Here is a 20,690-nt window from a genome sequence, read left to right on the forward strand (position 1 = left end):
TTGTAATAGCATTCTTTCGTTGTGTTCTTGACAAATTCTTTGAGGTTCAGCCTATTGTCTAAGGTAACCCCAAGGTCTCTTACTTGAGTGGAATTGATCATTGGAGGTGTGGTTAGGTTGTTGGTAGGCTGAAGGTTCTCATCTGGAGTGATTAGCAAAAGTTCCGTTTTTGACGTATTAAGTACTAGGTTAAGGCTAGAGAGGAGTGAGTTTATGGACTGTAGACAATTGTTCCAGAAGTTGATGGTGCTGGAGATGGAGTCAGTGATTGGCAGCAGAATCTGGACATCGTCTGCGTATATGAAGTGTGTGACCTTAAGACTTGAGAGTAGGTGACATAAGGGGAGAAGATAGATGTTAAAAAGGGTAGGGGAGAGGGAGGATCCTTGAGGAACTCCGAAAGTGGACTTGACCGGGAGGGAATCCTTGTTGCTAATTCTGACCTTGAATGTCCTATTATGAAGGAAAGATCTGAACCATCCCAGGGCTGATCCTGAGATGCCTATGTCTGAGAGCCGGTCGATTAAGATAGAGTGTTTTACGGTATCAAACGCAGCTGATAGGTCGAGAAGAATCAGGAGGTATGGGGTCTTTATCTCCAGACCTGCGAGGACTCTGTCAGTTAGAGAGGTTAGGAGGGATTCCGTACTAAGGGATTTGCGGAATCCGAATTGGGCTGTTGTGAGGATCTTGTGATCTTCTAGGTATTCAGATAGCTGTTTGTTGACTATCCTCTCCATAAGTTTGGCTACAAATGGTAGGTTAGCGATGGGGCGAAAATTAGCCGGGTCTGCAGGGTTCAAGTTGGGTTTTTTGAGGAGAGGTTTGAGGGTGGCTAGTTTCAGTGTGTCTGGTACTAGGCCTTGGGTTAGCGAGCGATTGATGATCTCTGCTAAGGGCTTCGCTATGATGTTCGGGATGGTGAGTAGGAGTTTAGATGGGATGGAATCTATCAGATGAGTGGAAGGTTTCATCTTTTTGAGAGTCATTTCGATTTCGAGTGAGGAAATAGGTTCGAATGAATCTAGGTTTGTATTCTGGTTGCATGAAGGAGTGTGGATAGAAGGAGGTACTGTGTTACTGGTTGCCAGAGGAGCCATTAGATTGAGGATTTTGTTTTCAAAAAATTGAGCAAGTTCTGTGCATCTGGATTGTGCTTGGTCATCTGGGATAGCTGGTGAGGTGGGTTTTGTGAGCTCTGAGACATATGAGAACAGCGCTTTAGGATCAAAGGAAAAATTGTGAATTTTGTGGGCATAAAAATCTCTCTTTGTGCGAAGGATGTTGTTTCTGTAACTGTGCATGAGGGTTTTGTACTCATTTAGTGTAGCGTTGGATGGATTCTTCCGCCATGCGTGTTCTTTTTTTCTCAATTCTAATTTGATGGTTTTTAGTTCCTGCATGAACCATGGTTTTTTGTTTTTGCAGGATGGGTTGATCTCTTTGGTTTTTTGGGGGCAAAGTTTTTCTGCCACCTTGTTTGTGATGTTGTGCCATGATGAGATAGCTGCTTCTGCGTCTGAAAGGTCAAGATTAGCGAGTTCCGAAGATAAGAGAGAGGAGAGGTCCTCTCTAGAGCAGGAGTTCCTGTAATGAATTGTGGTTTTAGTGATAGGTGATATGAAAGGATTCTAACATTGTAGCTCATGCCCACAAGCAATCAAGGGAGCTGTTCTGTTCTTTAAAGAAAGACAACCTATATCTCTATATGAACATACATATTGTACAACGTCTGATGTAATTTATGTAGGCATTTGACTTTGTAGTTTATTATGGGGTAGATTTTAAGAGGCGCGCGAACAGCCTACTTTTGCTTGCGCATCAGACTCAAGCAAAAGTACGCTGGATTTTAGTAGATACGCGCGGAGCCGCGCGTATCCACTAAGGGGTAGATTTTCAGAGCCCTGCTCGCCTAAATCCGCCCAAAACCGGGCGGATTTACGCGAGCAGGGCCCTGCGCGCCGGTGAGCCTATTTTACATAGGCTCACCGGCGCGCGCACAACCCCGGGACTCGCGTAAGTCCCGGGGTTTTCGGAGTGGGCGTGTCGGGAGGCGTGTCGGGGGGCGGGGCCGGATTGCGCGGCGTTTCGGGGGCGTGCCGGCAGCGTTTTGGGGGCGGGTACGGGGGCGTGGCTACGCCCCGGGGCGGTCCGGGGGCGTGGCCTCGCCCTCCGTACCCGCCCCCAGGTCGCGGCCCGGCGCGCAGGGGTCCCGCTCGCGCGCGGGGATTTACGCCTCCCTCTGGGAGGCGTAAATCCCCCGACAAAGGTAGGATCGGGGTTAGACAGGGCCGGGCGGGTGGGTTAGGTAGGGGAAGGGAGGGGAAGGTGAGGGGAGGGCAAAGGAAAGTTCCCTTCTAGGCCGCTCCGATTTCGGAGCGGCCTAGGAGGGAACGGGGGTAGGCTGCGCGGCTCGGCGCGCGCAGGCTATACGAAATCGATAGCCTTGCGCGCGCCGATCCAGGATTTTAGCCGATACGCGCGACTATGCGCGTATCTACTAAAATCCAGCGTACTTTTGTTTGCGCCTGGAGCGCAAACAAAAGTAGGCTGTTCGCGCTCGTTTGAAATCTACCCCTAAAATCCTGGATCGGCGCGCGCAAGGCTATCGATTTTGTATAGCCTGCGCGCGCCGAGCCGCGCTGCCTCCCCCCGTTCCCTCCAAGGCCGCTCCGAAATCGGAGCGGCCTTGGAGGGAACTTTCCTTTGCCCTCCCCTCACCTTCCCCTCCCTTCCCCTACCTAACCCACCCGCCCGGCCCTGTCTACACCCCCCCCTTACCTTTGTCGGGGGATTTACGCCTCCCGGAGGGAGACGTAAATCCCCGCGCGCCAGCGGGCCTGCTGCGTGCCGGGCCGCGACCTGGGGGCGGGTACGAAGGGCGCGGCCACGCCCCCGGGCCGTAGCCACGCCCCTGTACCCGCCCCCAAAACGCTGCCGACACGCCCCCGGAACGCCGCGACGACCGGGCCCGCCCCCCGACACGCCCCCGACACGCCCCCCTCCGAGAACCCCGGGACTTACGCGAGTCCCGGGGCTCTGCGCGCGCCGGGAGGCCTATGTAAAATAGGCTTCCCGGCGCGCAGGGCCCTGCTCGCCTAAATCCGCCCGGTTTTGGGCGGATTTAGGCGAGCAGGGCTCTGAAAATCTACCCCTATATGTTGGGAAAACCAGAAAAACGTTCTGTACCAGAATGATTGAACACTGGCAAATTGGAAGAGCATTTTAATACTAAACAACATCAGGCAAGTGACATGAAATGGACAATTATTGAACATGTTGTACTTTTTGCTTCATCATGAGCAATTATGGATATATAAATTGTATACAGTGACTCCTGAAGGATTAAACATAGAAATTGATTAGTCAGTGTGTTAGGTTTGGAACTGTCATTGTTTTTCACCAATCCTGGGTTGCTTCAAGAAGTTGTTTTGAATCACATGATTGCCTTTTTACTTTTGATTGGCCTTTTGGATTATAAAATGTCTCTTTGTGTTCAGCCCTGTAGGTCCCCTGATGTAGCATTATTCAAAACATTGATGCTAGGATTTGCCCAGGAGTTATCTTCAATTATGACACTTTGGGGCAGATTTTCAAAGGCTACACGCATAACCTGAGAAAATCTGCCCCTGCGCGCGCCAAGCCTATTTTGCATAGGCTTGGCAGCACGCACAAGCCCCGGGATGCGCGTATGTCCCAGGGCTTCGAAAAAGGGGCGGGAAGGGGGTGGGTCCCGGGGCATGGCGGCAGTCTGGGGGCGGGTTAGGGGGGCCCGGGGGCGGGGCCGAATCCCCTGGCACAGCGGCCTGTGCTGGGGGATGGCGAGTCAGCAGGGCAGGCGTAACTTTTGAAATAAAGGTAGGGGGGACGATTTAGTTAGGGCTGGGGGGTGGGTTAGATAGGGGAAGGGAGGGGAAGGTGGGGGTGTGACCAAAAAAAAGTTCCCTCCGAGGTCGCTCCGATTTCGGAAGCCTGTTGTTTGCTCCTGCAGGACTTGCTGCCAGGCACACTGAGCCTTTACAATCATTTGTAACTGCTCTTACAAGGCTTCTATAATCTGTTCCAAAGAAGCCTCTTTGCTTATTCATATTCTCTGTAGGGTTTATACCACTGTTTGTAATTGCTATTGTCCCCCTGTAGAATTCACTCTATTTTGGCTTAGTGTGCCCTGGTGCTGCAGAGGCTTCTCCTTGTAAAGGGCCGCTGCCCTGTTCAGGAGCACAGGAACAATTCCTCTCCCCTTTGCATTGAGAAAGAAAAATAAATCCTTGCCTGTCTGGCTCTGATTTACTATACATCCCTGGCTATCAAGGCAGAGATAGGCCTTTTAGCCTGCTGTATTTGACTCCCAGACTGCTGTAGGCAGGCCTCAGGAAAAGGAAAAAAAAATCCCTTCATTTTTTCTGATGGCACGGGTGTCTGTGCAGGCACTTAAAGCAGAAATCCCACTGCCTTGACCATATGTAATCCCATAAGGACAGTCTTGGGCTATAGAAGCGGGCTGGAGGACAGAATAGTCTGGACTCCAGCCTTTCCTCACAGAAAAATGCTTTATTCACAGTGAAACAAATATAACAAACAACCTGCTTACTTACCTCTGCAGCTAAAAGCAAACATTCATATTCTCGGTAGGATTTCTGTCTTCCTCAAACCCCAGGGCCTACCTGTTCTCTCCTGGGCTTGGTCTCTTAATCCCCTGCTCAGGGAAATGCCCTGGGAGCAGAACACCCCTCTGGCCTGTGGCTTAAAGTGGACCAGGCTAAATGTCTGGTCCAGTCTTTTAAAGGGGGTCTTGATAACAAACCAACCAGAAAGGCATACCAGAACAGAATGATCACCCAACCTACAAAATCTTCCCTGAGGAAACGTGCTCTATCCACAGCGGGCCCGTCTCTCTGGAACTCACTACCACCGGACCTCCGCCTTGAACCGTGCCATACTACTTTCAAGGTGAACCTCAAGACTTGGCTCTTCCATCAAGCTTTCCCAGAGAGCTAAAAGCAAGAAGAACAAACATCCAGCCTTGCCTTACAGCAATAAAGTAATGTTCATCTTGCGCCAGTTATATGTTCCAAGTTATTTTCTAAGTTGATTTCAGTTGTTTCAAATTAGATTGTACTTTATTATAGATTATCTGTTCATTTTATTCGATATGTTCCATGTAAACCGCCTCCCCGGCGACAGTTATCTCTGTTATTTGTGAACCGGAGTGATATGTATTGTATACAGGAACTTCCGGTATATAAAAACAAAAAATAAATAAATAAATAAATAGATAGATACTTTTTTACGCATACTTTAATAACACTAAAGTAATATGAGAGTCAGAAAGGGGACAGGGTTGAGAAGCACTGGTTTAAAACAACCAAATTTTGTAGGATTCCAAGTTTTTTCTGAGATATGCAGGGTTTTTGAGATCCATTTTTTAAAATGCAGGATGCAATTATTTTTATTTATCAAATTCCCCAAATATCCCTTGCTGAGATCTTGATTTTGGGCCAATTGAGTTTTGAATGATGAAAGGAAATCTAGGGATTATGTATAAAGAGAGAAGGAGGGAGTATTTCAAAACAGGAAATTAAATAAGATTTATTTTCCAACTTAGCTTTTTCAATAGAAGCGAGCACTACTTAAAACCACAAAGACTGGATTTAAGTAGTGCTAGCTTCTATTGAAAAAGTTAAGTTGGAAAAATAAATCTTATTTAATTTCAGCTGCAGAGGTAAGCAGGCTGTTTGATATATTTGTTTCACTGTGAATAAAGCATTTTTTCTGTGAGGAAATGCAGGTTTATATAAAATAAAAAGGTTATGGCTATTCAACTAGTTTTTCTTTACCCACAGTGCACAGTATGCACTACACAATGCATAGTATCAAGTTCTTCATTTTCCACACTTAACTATGTACAGTAAATTTTACAAATGAAATTATCCTGAAAATGAAAATATTACAGGAAGAAAAATAAATTATAAATGTTGAAGTAAAATGGACTGCTCAAAAGGCATCTCAAAGAAATTAATCTGAACGCTTACAATATTGCAACTACTACAGAGCATTTGATATAAGCTATCATTTACAGGAAGATGCCCTCTGCTGAGCAAACAGGCAATCAGCAGGCATTTCGATTATGGCTGAAGTCTTTTTCTTTCTTTATTGATTTTCTCTATCATTTTCCAAACAGCCCCCAAGCAATCAAAGTCAGTATGACAACTGAACAGAGCAGTGGGATTCTCAGTAACCCTAATATCAATTCTGCTTTGTACTCTGCTGTAATTTCCAGTTGTTGGTTATCTGTAAACCGAAGCGATATGTACTAGTTCATGATCTTCGGAATATAAAAGCCTTAAAATAAGTAAGTAAGTAAGTAAATAAATAAATAAATAATCTACCTTCTCTTAAGGCTATGAACCCAAAATGCCATTTAAGGCAAGAGATGGAACGTAGTATATGTACCCAATACAACTCGACAGAAAAGACAGACATTCTCATTTCTATGATTACTCTTAATTGCATTAAACTCTTCACCTGTATGCCACTCATTCTATGTTGGAGCATGATTTTATAATCATTCATTTCTTTCTCTGTCGCTTTCTTTTTCTTTTCAACTTCTTCTTTCTTCACTTGGAAGGCTTCAATTAGCTAAAAAATATTTTAAAAAACATATTAATTTAGAATACAATTGCCATTTGATTATAAAAAGTTTAAACTATAGCATACAGATTGCATGTAATCCTTAAAAAGCTAGGGCTTAAATTAACTATGTAGAATATATATGTAGACAAATCTAGATATAGGGGCCCGATTTTTATGCTGACGTTATTCCCAGTTTTAATGCATGATTTAAAATATAACATGAGAACCAGAAGCCCTTTTTCTCTCACTCTCCCACTTACAATATTGAACACAAATGACACCAGCAAACATATATTGGTTAACAATGGCCACAGTTTTATTGGCATGAAAATATAACAGAAGCCATCACAGTTCATTAACTTGAAAAACTTCCCCTCATATCCTGATGCCTGGGCAACCCCTCCACCTCAACTCAGTGGCAGGCCTCCTCCAAACCTCCAGGGATTGGAGGAGGCCTGCCATGCTAAGCAAATCCCCTACTGCATGCCACAACCCAGCATCCGGGGTCCCCACCACAGTGCAAATCTACCAAACCTCTCATATCTACCCTTGTGGCAACCTCTCTGACCATATATAAGCAACCTTAAACTATATAACAATTACAAGAACTTGGATCAGGATATTTTCTCCCCCTGAATACTGTGCTAAAACATTCTCTTTACAACTCTCAATGTGGGTGGGTGAAAGGGAAGCCAGGTTCTACCAATTAAAAATATCCCAGGGATCCTAGCAGTATCTCTGTCCTACCACCGCTATTGGCTCTTTCTCCTACCCACAGCTCTCAGCCAATCAGAGCATCACTGATGCTTGTACATTGTTAAACTGCAGAGATAAGGAAAACGTATCCTTTACTACTCCGCTCTATTCCCTCCTTTAACACTAGCCAGTCTCACCCAGTCTGCAGGTTCCAGTGGCCATGATATCAATAGCAGCCAGGGAAATGAAACATGCCATTCTAGAGGTTCCATAAACAGTTGCATTGAACGTACAGCTTTTACTTATAGATTGAGGACTTAAAGAATAAAGTCCAGGAGCTGAGCAGAAAAAAAGGCACGTGGTTTGACCAGTTGCATGCCTGGCAGAAGGAGTATGGAGGTAAGGTCATTGAATGACCATCAAGGAGATGTCAACAAGGTCTGTCTATTTCCTGATTCCATCACTGGCCTTACTATTGCCCTCCCACTCTACATAACCCTATCTCTCTGCTTACAGCTTTCAGAAACCCTCATGTATTGTAACGTCATTCTCACCTATTCCCTGCCTGAGTTTTAGGGCAGCACTGTCATGAAACACAGATAAGTGCGATTTTTATGACGAAAGCTCTCACAAGAATCATTCATAAACAATAAGTGACCTAATGATTAAAAAAACCCAAATGTTTTTTGGGTTCATCTTCATGATAGCCAATTAATTCATAGTGGCTACGTATGAAGGTTACTTATCACTCAATGAGTCTCTCTATATAGCAAGTCAAGATTTATAGGGGTGGATTTTAAGAGCCCTGCTCGCGCAAATCCGCCCGGATTTACGCGAGCAGGGCCCTGCGCGCCGGTGCACCTATTTTACATAGGCCTACCGGCGCACGCAGAGCCCCGGGACTCGCGTAAGTCCCGGGGTTTTCCGAGGGGGGCGTGTCGGGGGCGGGCCCGATCCACGCGGAGTTTTTGGGGCGGGACTTAGCGTTTCGGGGGCGGGCCCGGGGGCGTGGTTACGGCCCGGGGCGGTCTGGGGGGCGTGGCCGCGCCCTCCGGACCCGCCCCCAGGTCACGTCCCGGCGCGCTAGCGGCCTGCTGGCATGCGGGGATTTACGTCTCCCTCCGGGAGGCGTAAATCCCCCGACAAAGGTAAGGGGGGGGTTTAGACAGGGCCGGGGGGGTGGGTTAGGTAGGGGAAGGGAGGGGAAGGTGAGGGGAGGGCAAAAGAAAGTTCCCTCCGAGGCCGCTCCGATTTCGGAGCGGCCTCGGAGGGAACGGAGGTAGGCTGCGCGGCTCGGCGCGCGCCGGCTAAACGGAATCGGTAGCCTTGCGCACGCCGATCCAGGATTTTAGCGGATACGCGCGGCTACGCGCATATCTACTAAAATCCAGCGTACTTTTGTTTGCGCCTGATGCGCCAACAAAAGTACGCCAAATAAAACGGAAAATGTCATAATGCCTCTGTATCGCTCCATGGTGAGACCGCACCTTGAATACTGTGTACAATTCTGGTCGCCGCATCTCAAAAAAGATATAATTGCAATGGAGAAGGTACAGAGAAGGGCTACCAAAATGATAAGGGGAATGGAACAACTCCCCAATGAGGAAAGACTAAAGAGGTTAGGACTTTTCAGCTTGGAGAAGAGACGACTGAGGGGGGATATGATAGAGGTGTTTAAAATCATGAGAGGTCTAGAACGGGTAGATGTGAATCGGTTATTTACTCTTTCGGATAGTAGAAGGACTAGGGGACACTCCATGAAGTTAGCATGGGGCACATTTAAAACTAATCGGAGAAAGTTCTTTTTTACTCAACGCACAATTAAACTCTGGAATTTGTTGCCAGAGAATGTGGTTCGTGCAGTTAGTATAGCTGTGTTTAAAAAAGGTTTGGATAAGTTCTTGGAGGAGAAGTCCATTACCTGCTATTAAGTTCACTTAGAGAATAGCCACTGCCATTAGCAATGGTTACATGGAATAGACTTAGTTTTTGGGTACTTGCCAGGTTCTTATGGCCTGGATTGGCCACTGTTGGAAACAGGATGCTGGGCTTGATGGACCCTTGGTCTGACCCAGTATGGCATTTTCTTATGTTCTTATGTTCTTAAATCGCGCTTTTTGAAAATCTACCCCATATTGTATTAGCTTATACATGCTACCACGTGGTTTGTTTTTTTTTCATTATAGTGTATTACCTATCAGAGCTAAGCATTTTTCTAATGCGGCCAATTGCCACTCTCACTCAGTACTCTGTGAAACTATTCCTGATGACGCAGCACTATTTATACATGAAACATGTGGCGTGCCACACACTTTCTTGGAGGGGATGGTTTGGGTAGGTGGTCCGGGGAGGTGGCTGCACTCAGAGCTAGTCTGAGTGTCTGAAATTTATATTCAATTGCTAGCTACTTTGATAGAAATTTCCATTGAAAAACATATTTGTTTGATTTGGCTGCAGTGCTGCCTCCAGCCAGCTAGCATAGCCAATGCCATGCTTTTTTTCACCGCACTTTTTTTTATTGATCTGAGACAGTCTCTCTATGTCACTGAGAGAAGCTGCTAGCACTAGCAGTGGCATTTTTCTGCTTATTTTACCCCTTGGGGTAGGTTGCAAGCAGGATTTGCGTGTTGTGGGTGGGAGATATATTAAATTGCTAGCTACTTTGATAGAATTTTCCATTGAAAAATATATTTCTTCCTTTTTGCTGCTGTGCCAATCAAGCCATCCTTTTTATTTAACTGAAGTTTTTTTTATTAAGAACATAAGGACATAAGAAAATGCCATACTGGGTAAGACCAAGGGTCCATCAAGCCCAACATCCTGTTTCCAACAGTGGCCAATCCAGGCCATAAGAACCTGGCAAGTACCCCAAAACTAAGTCTATTCCATGTTACCATTGCTAATGGCAGTGGCTATTTTCTAAGTGAACTTAATAGCAGGTAATGGACTTCTCCTCCAAGAACTTATCCAATCCTTTTTTAAACACAGCTATACTAACTGCACTAACCACATCCTCTGGCAACAAATTCCAGAGTTTAATTGTGTATTGAGTAAAAAAGAACTTTCTCCGATTAGTTTTAAATGTGCCCCATGCTAACTTCATTGAGAGCCCCCTAGTCTTTCTACTATCCGAAAGAGTAAATAACCAATTCACATTTACCCGTTGTAGACCTCTCATGATTTTAAACACCTCTATCATATCCCCCCTTAGTCGTCTCTTCTCCAGGCTGAAAAGACCTAACCTCTTTAGTCTTTCCTCGTAGGGGAGTTGTTCCGTTCCCCTTATCATTTTGGTAGCTCTTCTCTGTACCTTCTCCATCGCAATTATATCTTTTTTGAGATGCAGCGACCAGAATTGTACACAGTATTCAAGGTGCGGTCTCACCATGGAGCGATACAGAGGCATTATGACATTTTCCGTTTTATTCACCATTCTCTTTCTAATAATTCCCAACATTCTGTTTGCTTTTTTGACTGCCGCAGCACACTGAACTGACGATTTCAATGTGTTATCCACTATGACACCTAGATCTCTTTCTTGGGTTGTAGCACCTAATATGGAACCCAACATTGTGTAATTATAGCATGGGTTATTTTTCCCTATATGCATCACCTTGCACTTATCCACATTAAATTTAATCTGCCATTTGGATGCCCAATTTTCCAGTCTCACGAGGTCTTCCTGCAATTTATCACAATCTGCTTGTGATTTAACTACTCTGAACAATTTTGTGTCATCTGCAAATGTGATTATCTCACTCATCGTATTTCTTTCCAGATCATTTATAAATATATTGAAAAGTAAGGGTCCCAATACAAATCCCTGAGGCACTCCACTGTCCACTCAGGCTGTCTCTCTGTGCTCTTTTAAGCCAAGAAGACGCTCAGTGCACTCACTGGGCATCAGTGGGCACTGGGCAGTTTTGCAGACTCACATATATGTTATTGGGACAGCAGTACACTGAAGCCAAATCCCCAGTGGGCCTCTTTTGTAGTTACAACTTTGTTGTGTGCACATATATTACATTAGTGCACATCAAGGCACTGTGCCTGTGGGCAGCCAGTTTTCCAGACTCACGTATATTGGGACAGAGGTGGTCTCTGAAGACAAATCCACAGTGGGCCTCTTTTGGAAATAATTCTTTTAATTGAAATCCCTAGTAGGCAGTGACATTAAATCCATAATGTCAGGGAAAGCTAGATGTGGTCGAGTGATTGGGACCGGGAGAGGAGGCACCTCAAAAGGGAGTGCCAGTCCCCCATAAAGTTAAAAAGGGACCTGTTCCAATCTAAAATCTCTGGCGAGGCAGGCAATTTCATCCAGAAAAAAATGAAATCTAAAGATGATGCATCGCCACAACCGGTTTCTGACCCTGCAGTTTTGAAGGTGTGGGAAGGGGAGGCTGAGTCATGCAAGACAAAATGGAGACACCCAAAAGCAGCAGAGCGACAGCAGACTCGACTTAGTGTTGACAATGTAGTGCAGGCACTGTTTGCTTCTGATTCCGATGAACAATCATCTTGTGTGGGATTCTCATCATCAGAAATGGGAGAAGTAATAGCTGACGAAGGTTTAGGAGGATTCGTTAGTCCTGTCTTAAGAACATAAGAATATGCCATACTGGGTCAGACCAAGGGTCCTTCAAGCCCAGCATCCTGTTTCCAACAGTGGCCAATCCAGGCCATAATGACCTAGCCTCCACTTCAGTGCTGCAGGGGAGAGATGAAACTGATGATGATGAGGAAGAAGAGCGCGGGCACAGAGTGTGACTGATGCCCCTGGCATTGCTTCTCAGGGTGCACCCCCTACTTCAGCTCCAGTGCCAGCATCCACCCCAAAGTCTATAGAGAAGGGATCACGAAAGACATCTGTAATCTGGAGCCACTTTAAAGGGATGGAGGACCAGCGTTTTGCTGAGTGTAATTACTGTGGCAGGGCTATTAGCAGAGACAAGCAAATGGGACATCTATCTAATTTTGGCATGACGCATCATATGAAGAGGCAACACTCAACAACAGTACTGCCATCAGGGGATGGTGGCAGTACCAGTCAGGGGACCCCTTTTTCCAGGCAGCGTAAATTGGTTGAAAAGGAGCAGAGTCACCCCACGCCCTCAGCCCCTTCTAGCAGTCAGGTGGCAGGCCAGCAGCCCCCTGCCATGTGGCAGAAGCAACAATGCTGAAAGAAATAGTACTTTGAGCTTGCTGATCTTTCTCGTTCCTTTGTGATTGGGGCAGGGGCAGGCTCTTAGATAAATTTCCATGTACCTATTCATAAAAGCAGCATCTTTATCTTAAATTTCCATGTCTGGAAGTTCTGGTTAGTCAGATGAGCAACTGCAAACCTGCATGCAGTACTGCCAAATGCTACCATTTCCTGTGACTGCCTTATTTTCTGGTTTTACTCACTTTCAGCACTGTTCTGACTGAAGTCCTATGTTTGTTACAGTTCTGGGCCCATAACTGCTTAGCAGAGAGCAGAAATGCAAGTAAGACAAGCAGAAACTGTAAAGCACATGGAACTCATTTAATAGTGTGCACAAAAAGATGAAGAATAATTTTCTGCTTCTTGTACAGATTGCAGAGAAAGTACTCCCCCCTTTTTTTTTTTTTTTTTACTTTAAGCAGAATAACACTGAAAAACACAGTTTCTATAGAACACTATTTCACAGCTGAGAACAGTTGTTGTAATAACAGACTGGATTCAAAATACAGGTCTAACAATAACTAATGTAAGATAACATATGTTTGTGTGCCTTTATACCAGGAGAACTATCTGCTTGTGATGTATCATTCCTATGTATGTGTGCCCTTTCTGTGAAAATAGTATGCCCTATTAGAAGATTACTTGGAAGCAAATGCAACTATACACAAAATGTCAGATTAAAATATCTATTGTCAGCAGAAGGATAGTCTTGGGGCAGGACAGATAATGTATCTGGAGGAATGCAGTATGTAATCCGCCTGACACATCAAGAATGACCAGTAACCATGGAGGCCATTAGAACAGGTATGCAGCTGATCATTAGGTTATCCTGAGTGTGTGTGTGTGTGTGTGTGTGTGTGTGTGTGTGTGTGTGTGTGTGTGTGTGTGTGTGTGGTGGTGGTGGTGGTGGTGGTGGGGTGTCACTTGGACTTATAGGAAAACTATCCAAGGATATGGTATTTTCAAATGACAAATACTAGGAAAAACAGTTTCATGTGTGCTCATGTTTTTCAGAGAGTACCTTTGTCTGTAAGCTAGGTGATGCTATGTTAGTATTGGCATGCAATACTCTTTTCTCTGTTAGGATCAGAGAATCCTGTAGCAAAGGTTCCATATTTGTCTACTTGCCTTGCAGCTGTTGTACTGTCCATCTTACCAGTTAGTCATGTTACTGGTTCCTATAGTTCACTTCTTGTAGAAGATGTGCTGGTGTGTTATCTCCTCTTATCATATGTTGTGTTGTGCTGTGTCACCTCTAAGATTTCAGGTTAGAGTCAGCTATTTTGTATACAGTTGTGGCACCCCTACAGGTTGGCCACTAGATGTCACTAAGTCCCTATGTAGAAATTTAATATCATGGGCCTTCCATCCTCTTAGCTCCTGCCAACCTGGAGGGACTGGATTGGATGCCTGAATCCTAGTTAGCCCAGCCATTTTAGAACTCAGGGAGATCAGATTCAGGAAGCCTTATAACAGTGAGGATATTTAAGTTTTATACTCTGGTGAGGCCTCCCAGCTTCACCCTGGAATTTCATGTGGAAGTGATACCTCATGGGGCACTCCCTGCCAGAGGGTCCTTAACCTACTCATTTACAGAGAGAGAGAGAGAGAGAGAGATTTTTATGCTTGATTCCCTTTTGGGGCAAAAAAGCTCTCACCCAGATGACTGAAGACCTGTGAGTCCACTCTAAAATCTAGATGGGTAAGCACCTGTGATGGATCCTGATGCAAGAGATAGTGATGGTTGAAGATTAATCCAGCTTTAAAATTAGAAGTATTTTTTGGACATTTGCTGTGTGGGGAAGTTTTTTTCTGATCCACCCCTCCCCACAGGGATGCAGTGCTGGCATAGCCTGATCCCCTTCTGACTTTTCTCCAAGAGAAGTCCTCAGTTACAGCAACAAGTAAGGATGAAAGAGGTACAGATCTCCTCGCTCATAGGAGCAGCACAGGTTTGGTGTCCAGGAAGGAGAAGGATCCAGGTAGAATTGTTTTGCTGTGAAGTTGGAGACCCATCCAATAGGATTCCCGATTGGTCGCTGGGTGAGTTTTGTGCACTTAAAATCACCATGGGGGCTCTACCTAGATCCCTGAAACTAAGGGCACCTACCTACAGAGACATACACTCATGTACCAGCAACTTCAACATTATGGACAAATGGACTTTAATTTAATTATTACCAATCAGTAAACTTTAGTTTAATAGCCAGAACCTGGTCCTGTCTGACTTGTCCAACATTTCATCCCATGGGAAGCACTTACTATCTACATACACATTGAAGGCAAGACACCATGGTCCGGGCCATAAGCAAGAGCTTCCCCCCATAAAAAGAACCCACCTGGGTGAAGAGTTCAAACATGGGATGTAATTTGTTAGCCACCCACAGTCATGTAGCTTTCCTCTGTACCTCCAAGAATAGTATGACCCTATCCTATTGTGTCAGTTAGGGGCCATCAGCTGGTGCCTTTAACCTTTGAAGCTCCACAGGGCAGCGACAAGATGGAACATCTTCAAAGACTGGCCTCACTGTCTCCCACACACAGGCAGAAAGATACACATATGGGCCCTTGACCACTGACAGGGAGACACACACACACATATACATGCAAGCATGCACACAATACCAAGGAAACATGAAATCTGTGTGTTCTGTGTAGGTGGTGACTAATAGGAGTTTCAACACAGCACAACAGCCATACTATTCGCGCCTACTTTATTAATACCATTTCTGTACAGATGGAGATAATGACATGTGGAACATGGCAATTGATCAGCAGGACCAGCCAATTACAATCACAGGGCTTGTTCACTTGATGGCTATTGTCTACAAGCACAACATCTAGAAAGGCAAATATTTCAGATGGGCATGCCTTCAGGAAGCCTTTCTAATGCTCGCAGGGTGCATGATGGTCACCCAGCTGAAAGCATTAGGAGTGTTCATAGATGCCTACATCTCAAAGAGCCCTTGCAGACCTTCAGGTCATCAGAAGATATAGTTTGTGCATCTTAATTATAGGCATTAGCTCTGTATCAAGACACATGGAATCTATGTGAATCACTCAAGACACCATATTGACATATATATAGTGCTGCATCTATGTTGGCAAAAGACATCTCTAGATGTCTCTGGGGAAGTGTGGGGATTCCCTCTTACTGCGCAGAACATTTGCACCTTGTGTTGTTTGGAACTTTTTTCTTTATGCTTGTTTAGCCCTATAGTTCTTAGTTATTCTAAGTAAAGACACATTAAGGAACCATCCAGAGAACTAGGCATTATGTGAAAAGGAAGATGTTTGGAGCTATGATAGAGAAACAATTATTCTCGGTAATGTTCCTCGTTGCAAAACATTTCTGAGGTCAGATTCTTCCCTGATTAGTTGAGTCTACACAAATAGCACAGACTCTCATTGCCTCTGAAAAGAATATTTATCCATTAAGTCTAATATAGTATTTGGCATTAATATCTAGAGATGTGAATCGTGTGATCGATCGTCTTAATGATCGATTTTGGCTGGGGGGGGGAGGGAATCGGATCGACGCGGTTTTGTTTTTTTAAATATCGTGTAAATCGTAAATCGGGGGAGGGCGGGAAAACTGGCACACTAAAACAACCCTAAAACCCACCCCGACCCTTTAAAATAAATCCCCCACCCTCCCGAACCCCCCAAAAATGTCTTAAATTACCTGGGGTCCAGTGGGGGGGGTCCCGGTGTGATCTTCCACTCTCGGGCCATTGGTGCGTTGATAGAAATGGCACCGGCGCTACCTTTGCCCTGTCATACGACAGGGCAAAGGTAGCGCCGGCGCCATTTTGGTTCCTGTCCCCCGATGTCACGAGCGTAGGAGATCGCTCCTGGACCCCCGCTGGACCCCCAGGGACTTTTGGCCAGCTTGGGGGGGCCTCCTGACCCCCACAAACTTGCCAAAAGTCCAGCGGGGGTCCGGGAACGACCTCCTGCACTCGAATCGTGTTGCCGTGTTGCAAAATGGCCATATGGCCGGCGCCATTTTGCAAAATGGCGCCAGCCATACAGCAACACGATTCGAGTGCAGGAGGTCGTTCCCGGACCCCCGCTGGACTTTTGGCAAGTTTGTGGGGGTCAGGAGGCCCCCCAAGCTGGCCAAAAGTCCCTGGGGGTCCAGCGGGGGTCCGGGAACGACCTCCTGCACTCGAGTCGTGTTGCCGTACGGTCGGCGCCATTTTGCAATACGGCAATATGGCCATATGGCCGGCGCCATTTTGCAAAATGGCGCCGGCTGTACGGCAACACGATTCGAGTGCAGGAGGTCGTTCCCGGACCCCCGCTGGACCCCCAGGGACTTTTGGCCAGCTTGGGGGGGCTCCTGACCCCCACAAGACTTGCCAAAAGTCCAGCGGGGGTCCGGGAACGACCTCCTGCACTCGAATAGTGTTGCCATATGGCCGGCGCCATTTTGCAATACGGCAATATAGCCATATGGCCGGCGCCATTTTGCAAAATGGCGCCGGCCGTACGGCAACACGATTCGAGTGCAGGATGTCGTTCGCGGACCCCCGCTGGACTTTTGGCAAGTCTTGTGGGGGTCAGGAGGCCCCCCCAAGCTGGCCAAAAGTCCCTGGGGTCCAGCGGGGGTCCGGGAGCGATCTCCTACGCTCGTGACGTCGGGGGACAGGAACCAAAATGGCGCCGGCGATACCTTTGCCCTGTCGTATGACGGGGCAAAGGTAGCGCCGGCACCATTTCTATCAACGCACCCGTGGCCCGAGAGTGGAAGATCACACCGGGACCCCCCCACTGGACCCCAGGTAATTTAAGACATTTTGGGGGGGGGTTCGGGAGGGTGGGGGATTTATTTTAAAGGGTCGGGGTGGGTTTTAGGGTTGTTTTAGTGTGCCGGTTTTCCCGCCCTCCCCCTTCCCCTCCCCCCGATTTACGATTTTTGACGATAAATCGGGGGAATTCCTATTATATATCGCCTCTAACGATTTTTGACGATTTAAAATATATCGGACGATATTTTAAATCATCAAAAAACGATTCACATCCCTATTAATATCCAAACAAAAGTTCACCTTACAAGGCATCACATTTTTGTTAGGAGTGTATGATGTTGCCGATCGTTACTAGACCTAAAGTGATGAGGAAAAACCCATACCCATGAATGCTCATACAGTTTGACATCTGGCTAACAAGTACTTTCCAGATTTGTGTAATTAGGCAAATATATTGGGCAAGGAAGCAGGTTAGTAGCTTTTGAGTGTTGTGCACAGAAGTCAGCATGTGAATGTGTAACCTACGTAGCGCAGCTCTATCTATACATGATTCAATCCCTAAATGACAGGCTGACTGTCTTTCAATTCATAGAACAGTCTTTTACCCAACACTTGTTACTTCCTTTGCATAGAGCAGGCCAATAGAGATCCCTTAGATGTATGATTGGACAGCTCTCAACCAAGCCAGTGGAAAGACTGCAGCTTCAGGACTGCCATTTGATGATATATACTGTTGATGTGTGGCTTTATGTCCCATCAATGTCTATACTGTGTTGGGATGTGGCTGTAGGAGCAGTTACCCATAGTAGGGGGGTTCTATGGAATAGCAGAGATGCTTGTGCATATAGGGAATGATGTCATAAGGGCCACTAGAGGCAAGTCAATTTCTAGTCTTCTCCTGTTTGAGAGTGCAATTTTCAGGCTTACGTGCACAAGATATATAATTAAGTTTTCCTCCCCAAAAATGGCCTGCCAACAACAGGGGCTAAACCCGTAATCACATCAGTGGGGGGTACCTGCAAATCCATTGATAAATAAGGCTTCAGCTTTTCCAAATCAATGCAGGGAGTTGTTTTAAAGGCCACAGAGTATAAAGCACATGTATTTTATTCAGGAAGCATATATTTAGGGACACAGCAGGACAACTAAACTCACATTTATGGTAGCCATATTCTAGTACAGCTGTACCTAGTGTCATGTCCTTAGCTGCCTCTACTATACAAGGCACTGCTGAATTATAACTTTTGGCAGGGGTGAGCCAACAGGGGAGCTCTGAACTATAAAGAAGGAGGGCTCCAGCAAGGAAGCAGCTAATGAGCCCTGCAATGAGACTCCACATTGACGTAAAATCAGTGTAATCATGCCATGCTTTTGCCATATGTCTTTTTTAGTGGGTCAGAGAGAGGAGCAGCTTCTACAGTGATAGAATGGGTTGGGGGAGGGGGGAGCTTACTCGGTAGCACAACTGGAGATGGGAGGAGCCAGTGTGTTGCCCCATAAAAAAGGAAGAGCAGTGACCCTCAGGATTTCCTGCTGCTGTCTGGTCCCTGCCCTGGGAGAGAGATCACAGCTGTTGGGCAGCCAGGGGAAAATGCATGGTGAGGTAAGGGAGCTGAATGGCCCAAGAGGCCAATGAGAATTATGAGCTGGCAGGAAAAAAGGGAAGAGGTGGAAACGGAAGAAACAGGCCCAAAGTGTCTAACTGTAAACAAAGGAAAGGCAAAAATAGAAGACCAAATGAGATACACAAACCAAGATACATACGTAAATATAGCAACTTTAGGGCCAAATTTGTGAACATGACAAAAATGCATCAATATATTTGCCAGGGTGGGATGGAGTTCTTTTCAGCTACCAAAAATGTTTGGATGCCGGCACATATCAAATGTTTTGGGCCCCTTGTCACAATACTGTGTACCGATGTGTCAGGGTGTGATATGGAATGCGTATGTGTCTCTGTCTGTCTGGTGTGCTTTATCTGTGTGTGTGTGTGTGTGTGTGTGGTTTTTGTCTCTGAGGGATATAATGTGTTAGCACATGTCTCTCTCTGTGTTTGGGAGTGGTGAATTTAGTTGTGGTTTGTTGAATATCAGGCCGATGCTGAAACTTGAGCATTAAATCTATGTGCTGCAAATCAGCGCACAGTTGCCTAACGCACAGGCCAATATGCGTTTGAACTCCTGATGCAATAAGCGAATGGTATGCTAAAAAGTGTGCTCACCTATGAAAAAAGCATATTCTGCCTGCTCCAGATGCACTTGTTTACTCCAGAGGGGAGGGGGATGAGGAAGCAGCCAGTGTGAGATCTCTGACATCCTACGCCATTTTGCCCGATGAGTAGGGACTTCTCTGGATATCTGGCATGGTTTGCCACTAAGGAGCCGGTTTAGTTTTTTGTTGTAGGGTTTTGGTGGCCCTATGTTACACCACATCTGACCCTGAGTAACATTTCCATCATTAAATACATGTGTGTTCCACCAGCGTATCTCTCAGCATTGGGATAGGATATGGTATGGCCTCATTAGCATGGAACTTCCATGCCAGGGCACAAAGCTGACCACACATTTTTTAATGCTCATTTTGTGATGGATAAACTCCTTGCTACATCAGCATAAGAACATAAGTAAGGATTATGCTCACCAAATGAGCATTCGAGAGCTAATATACCTCTCTGCATTGGCCTGCATGTGTGGTAAATCAAAGTCTCTGTGCCTGTCTGGCTGATGGGCTTGTGACTCGCTGTGTGTTGCCTGTGTCAGAGTTTAGGTTGTCTTTGTCTCTCTGTCACTGTGTCTGTGTCTCTGTTTGCCTGTGTCGCTTTCTGTCATTCAGGGTATGGGGTGTCATTGTGTACCTGGATGCATGATGGCTGCCTGTTTTGTCATATGTGTATGTGTGAACAGACTCCTTTCAGCTACATGAAGACATTCTAAATGGGACCTTTCAGAAAGTGTGTGGCAGTGTAGCAGCATGGTGAATCCCCTTTATGTATGTATGATACACACACAAAAACACACTCGCCTACATACAGGGAGGGACATTCACCAGGTAGCCACACTACCAGACACTGGCTGTAAGCCCCCATTTTGTTTCTCTTCAAGTTTCCAAAAGGAATTTATTCACACTTACACATAGCCATTGAGGCAGACACCATACACCTAAGTACCTACTAACATGCCATATCCTGACTGACAGAGAGCAACTCAGACAAACACAGACATTTACACAATCAATGTATGTATATCTGTGTATGTCTGGTGTCTGTATATACATAGACAATTATACAGGTATATAATAATCGTTCTTTGGAGGCCCCAACTAATAGCTTTTTTTGGAAGGGGGCCACATTTCTAAGTCACCCCTGACTCTGGTCACCAGAAATAACAGTTAACTCCATCAGG

General features: G+C 45.8%; 1 protein-coding gene across 1 annotated transcript in view; it reads right to left on the minus strand.

Moving 5' to 3' along the window:
* LOC115085328 overlaps positions 1-20,690 on the minus strand; it is a 271,980-nt gene that overhangs the window by 38,898 nt on the left and 212,392 nt on the right. Inside the window, exon 9 of the mRNA XM_029591204.1 lies at positions 6,526-6,639. The gene's annotated coding sequence lies outside the window, so the exon portion shown is untranslated. The remainder of the gene's footprint in view (positions 1-6,525; positions 6,640-20,690) is intronic.

The sequence above is a fragment of the Rhinatrema bivittatum genome, chromosome 2 (genome assembly GCF_901001135.1).
Source record: "Rhinatrema bivittatum chromosome 2, aRhiBiv1.1, whole genome shotgun sequence".
Classification (NCBI taxonomy): Eukaryota; Metazoa; Chordata; class Amphibia; order Gymnophiona; family Rhinatrematidae; genus Rhinatrema; species Rhinatrema bivittatum.